Consider the following 6,092-nt stretch of genomic DNA (forward strand, 5'->3'; position numbering starts at 1 on the left):
TTTCTCACTAAGTATGTACTCTAATAAGACATGCTTTCGTAAGTATGAGTGCATTAAATAATATAATGTTCTGCTGCATTAGAATCCTTTAATCATGTTATCTACGGTAAACAGCATTGAAAGGTTGTAATATCTTTCTTATTGAAAGCTTCCTAACAAAAGGCAGACAATATTTATTTATGACAGCTTAGGTATTCCCTCAATCCGAGGCTAAGACCACGATTGTAGGGAAGAGATACGGTTAGTTATCCCATTCCGCAGGAGAGAGAGCTGTAACCGACCGCTCACGACTGAGAACAACATGGTACTGCCGCTGGTCTCTCTCTCTCTCAATTCAAAGCGAAAGCAGTCTTCGAAAGCCGACTGGCCTTCCCTTTCCAGAGTTGCCAGTTACTCCATTTAATAAAGGAATCTTATAAAATTTTTATCGAGCTTCAGGAAGTTTTATATAAGCATAATTAAGCGAACGAGACTTCGACAAGTCTAGAAACTAAATAGGTGTCGTCTAAACAATCCTTTTAAACAATTTCTTCCTAGGAAAGTCCTAGAAGGGTAGTGGTAATTCATGGAAACCTCTTCTAACACGAAAAAAAAAATGTTTCTATCCTACTCTCAATTCACCAATAAAGATATGCTTCTCCGATCACTTCTCGAAGACACGAAAGCATCATATAACTCATACTCTAGCGTAATAGAATACTCTATAATACTGTTACATTAAGGTAAACCGTATTAATTTAGGAAATTTTGTAAGGATTTCACTTGACCATTATAGCATAAATTTCGGTATGTGAGTATGCCTTGCCATACCGTAGTCTAAGGCGATTTGTCCTAAGCATGGTAGGAGCTAGAAGCTTAAAAGTCATACATATATGCTTTATCACTCAACGAGATCCATATAATTCATTCGATTGACAAATAATCTAAATCGTTCTAATCAGAATAGATCTATATCTAAAAATGCACCGATGGGGAATCTTATGTTGAAATAACAATTTCATACCCCCATGGGATAGCGTTCTCGTCTAGTTGCGAAAAAAAATGTTCGAACAATGACTTTAACACAAATGTTATCGAATGATCTCTAATATTAGAAGGCGCTAAATCGTCGCCTGATTCAAAAGGTGGATCGATTAGTCATTCTCATTTTGAATAATTCTACCAGAAGGCATTATACGAGGATCTTCGTCAAATTCATTCATTCGAAGTTCTCCTATCCATCATGGAACAGTAGGCATAAAAAGGGAGAAACACTGTTTTAGGATGCCTTTCCAATGGCTATCCCTGGCAGTCTGGGACGCTCTACAGAACCTGCGAGGGGACGCCTGACCGGTGGGGATTCTCTGAAACCTCCTTACGGTTTTCGACATTCCTTCTCCTCTGGGCTTGTGAGCTTGGAAGAGGTCTAGACCTGAGAGCGAGACAGAGCCGATCAGACGCACCCTCCATTGTAATGGGGGAACACTATATTCACTTCTTACGTTCTAAGAGTTCGCATTTGAACTATATCCAAAGTCTACAATTTGCAAATATGATTTTGTAGATTCTGCGGAGTAAGAAGGTGATGAGGATGCAACAACTACTAGTACTGTTACTACTATAATTGCTCGTTAACACAAGAGCTAATAAAGCTTCTAAAGGATAGTTACTTTTCTGACTTCCCCAACTAGGAAGAAAGATATACATTTCTCAATCAAACTAACACTTATTTGTATTAATGAATAAATATAAGTAATTCCCTTTCATGAAAGTATAAGTAATTCACTTTCGTGAAAGTGCATGAGTGTCTACCGAAAACTTCGGTAGTTACACGTCACTAATCTTCGAAATTTTCGAAGTTAATATTATCAAAAAGTTAACAAAAGCGTATGCCGAACCAAAAGATCCATTACTTCCCTGTAAAAAGTTAGCCCAGACGATCGATGACGATGAAACACGAAAATCCATCAGGAGGAACTGCAAACGTTGTTTACATTCCAAGCGACAGAAAAAATATGAATTAGAAACGGGTGTATGGTTCCTATTCCCGCCACCCAGCGGCGGGGGGTAGATCACCTGACCTACCTGCCGCGTGTGCCGCGAAATTCGAATTTCTGTCGGGGACGACGGAGTAATAGCTATGTATATATCTGACGGGTAAGTTGAATGTATAAAACTACAAATTAAAGGATTAGCTGTTGGTAACAAAATGTCTGTGTTCAATTGGTAACAGTGCCTCTAAAGTTTTAAAAGTTGAAGTTTAAAGAAAAAGCAAGTACTAATAGGATGCATCCTAACCGAAACTAAGGATGCTTGGATTGAATTCTTTACTCCATTTAGTTGATCCTTGGAGTCTTAACTCAACCTGAATTAAAAGTGACATAAATTATAGAGCAAAATACAAGGTTGCATCTTAACCTAAACTAACCCAGCTTGTGGGCCATACCCATCAGAGGGCTTTTCACTCCTTGTATGCTCCCCAACCTAACTAGACAGTGAGCGGCATAAACCAGAATGGAATACAAGGATGCATTCTTACTTAAACTTAACCTAACCTAGGGTCTTGTGGTTGACAGGTCCTTACCCAACCTACCTTGGGACACCCTCTACCTCCAACTTATTATGACCTAGAGTGCTGTAAATCAAAAAGGGTCATACATGGATGTACCTTAGCCCAACTGGCAATTGGAGGAGGAAAATTCCCTGTACTTCCCTAATTATTGCTCGCAGTTTAACATATTCCTTTAAAAATATTGGGAGATAAAAGGCTGTGATTCACCTTTGGAAAAATTTTTGGAAGTCAGTTACCATGAAAAAAAAGGTTTTTTATATGAACTTTCCTGTCAGATACAACTACTATCCGACTTACAACCTGCTCGACATACGACCACTCGTACTTACAACCTTACTTCAGACAGTTGACCATTGAGTTACTTGGCACTGCGCCATCTCATGAGAACTCTCATCACTCAGGCAGCATCAGTTTGAGTTACCCTGCCCTATCTGTAGCATCATTTGGTATTAACTGTACTGTAGACTGAATTGCAAACCAATTTACGTAAGAATCGACTTCTGACATGCATGCAAGAGCCTAACCCCATTGTAACTCAATGCCTGATTGTACGTAATACATACTATTACATAAATGATTAAAATGTATTAGTAGAAGTACATTATGGTAAAAAGATTGAAATAATGATTGTACATTACATTACAGTACTAAGTAGGCACTTTTATATAGCAAAGGTTTGATAGTATACCCTACCCAGTATGTTGGCCACTTTCTAAGGTTTGACTTACATCCATTCTGACTTACAACCAGTGGGTCAGAACCAAACTTGGTTGTAAGTAGGATAGTACTACCTGTATATACTTAGCTTTAGACTTAGTCGTTCCCGACAGAAATTCAAATTTTGCGGCACACGCTACAGGTAGGTCAGGTGATCTACCACCCTGCCGCTGGGTGGCAGGACTAGGAACCATTCACGTTTTCTAATCAGATTTTCTCTGTCACCGGTTCTGACAACTCCTGTTGTTGGCTCCTCCTGATGGATTTCGTTTTTCGCTTGCCGTGGATCTTTTCGCCGTCTTTTGGTGACGTATTGGATCTTTGGCTTGGCATACGCTTTATTATCTTTTTGTTTTTTTGTTTTTTCTTTTTTTGCGTCAGTCGCTAGTACTGTCGTTAGTTTATGTGATTGAATGTATATCGTTAGACTACCGAACGAGCGGTTCAGTAGATCCTCACACTGTAGATTTGATTTTTGTTTTTCATGAAACTACAGCTCTTTTGTATCAGTCAATTATCGTTCTGTTTACATTTACTGATTGACAGTTATTATTACGAAACTTTCGTAATAATGACTGTATATGTTTGCTGTATGCAGTGAATTTGCCATATTACAGTAAATTTGCTGTATTACAGTGGATGTATACATTTTCGGTATACATTTACTGAATGTCAGTCATTATTACGAAACTTTCGTTTTGATGTAATTCATTAGAGAACCTTCATTGCTGAAGTTTCATTAGAAAAGCTTGAGTAGGTCTCGTTCTAACGAGCCAGTTAGTGAGACTATATACCCAAAAATCAAATATCAACAATAAATGCTGTCACACCCCTCCAGAGCTGAACTGCTTCCTCAAACACCGAGTACACCTGCGTACGATCCTGTCACGGTCGCCACTTGTTACGACCTGTGTAGGCCGTAGTTCAGGTTCTTTAAATTTTAATTTTTTAAAGGAGTCGTAGGCAGTATATTATTTATGTAACTCGGTGAATTGAGGGAAGACAGAACAAAAACACTGGAAAAATCTAACAACATTTATTACACTTCACTTAAATAAATTCAACCTGGTATCAGGAGTAACCTAAAGCTACTAAGACGAACTCCAACAGACTACAAAATAACCTGGAGGACTAATATACCGAGTCCTCTAAATACCCAACGTTGACCTATAGCTAATAATCTAAACCCTAACATAGAAAAACTAAACGGATCAAAAGTATGGCTCATATATTAAGCCGGGCCCATAAAAATCAACAAACCAGATAGGCAGAAGGAAGATAGGAGAAATGAAAAGGCAGAAAACCTTAAACTTACCTGCCTACACACAAATGTTAAAGACTAAACCCAATAACAAAATAATAAAACATAACACGATGCTGCATACAAATGCGCCTATCACATTAAACCACATGCATGAATACTTAAATACATTCTCATAAAAGAATTATGTTGAGGGTCATAATTTATAGATACATATATATATATATCTCCACACTGCATTAACTATCCGTGAGATAACTTGTAACAGTACTTATCCATATATGGATTAGACGACAGAGAGGGGTTGAACGTTCATCAGCATCAGAGGGAGTATCATTAACACCAGGTAAACGGGCTGGGCGTTTCCATAACGATAATGAAAAGATCGTAACTTTACCTGGGTAATGACTCCCTACGTTCCTCCTAACGGACCCTCGGTCCACAGACGAGCAGCATAGCAGATGTGATGACGCTCTTTGATCACGGCAATAGTACCTCCAACAGTGCCGGGACGGAACGACGGCACCGTCTTCCCGCGGGATCCTCAGGCGGGGAAAATAATGCAAAGCGAAGGTCGCAAGTGACACATACACTTGCAGGACGTAACAAGCGAGGTGGCTATCGCAGGTGACAATACCCCTGCATACGTGGGCCGTGATCCAAAGAAGTGTACAATTTACCGCGGGTGGCTCAAAGACACCAGCGAAACAATCCTCCAAAGGCACAATTCCTTATGAGGAAAAAAAAGGCGTCCACCAATGGCTGCTAAATTAGGAGCCACGTCTGAGATCAAGGTAGGGTCCGAACTCCTCATCCCAGGCAGCAGTAGTCTCGTCCACGGTTCTCACTAAAACCCAAACACTCTAAGAGAAAAAAAAAATAAACAAAAGAGTTAATGGCCATTCACTAATTAACGAAGGCGGAGGGGCGAAGGTTATCGCAGCACTCTTATGAAAAGGGCAGTTACTAGCAATTGCTCCTGCCGAAGGCCGAATTTATTTATAAACAATGAAATAACTTAATTTAACATGACACCTACCTAAGCTTCAGGGTTATGGTTTGTTTAGATATCCCTTGTCTATTCCATAACGGGCATAACTCACATCCTTCTTGTAGGTAGTACTATAGGTAGCTACTAGCTTCGTTTTAGAACTAGTTTATTAGGCAAGGCTAATCCTTCATGGTAATCCTGCAGTTTAGGGAGTCCAAATTCACTGCGTTACGTTAAGTCAAGATCTGCACACAGATTTATCAAATATTTATTGAATCGCGGAAAACATCAAAAGAATAAAGAGTTTAGGCTTACAGAAGCAGCGATGGTATAAAATGGGGGGAATAAAGAGAATTCGTGAATTTAGACAAAAAAATGTCCTGTAAACTAGGGAGTGATAAAAGGGGGAATGTAAATAAACAAAATAGTGATAAATGAGAGAACATAAATAAACAAAAATAGCCTAGCCTGTCTCGGTGATACGGACCGTAATTTGTTCTTTTAATTTCCACTTCCCTTGCAATACCTACTAATGTATTTATCGCTCTTGAATTCTTGCAGCTCAGGCCTAC

Source organism: Macrobrachium nipponense, chromosome 9 (genome assembly GCF_015104395.2).
Source record: "Macrobrachium nipponense isolate FS-2020 chromosome 9, ASM1510439v2, whole genome shotgun sequence".
Taxonomy (NCBI): Eukaryota; Metazoa; Arthropoda; class Malacostraca; order Decapoda; family Palaemonidae; genus Macrobrachium; species Macrobrachium nipponense.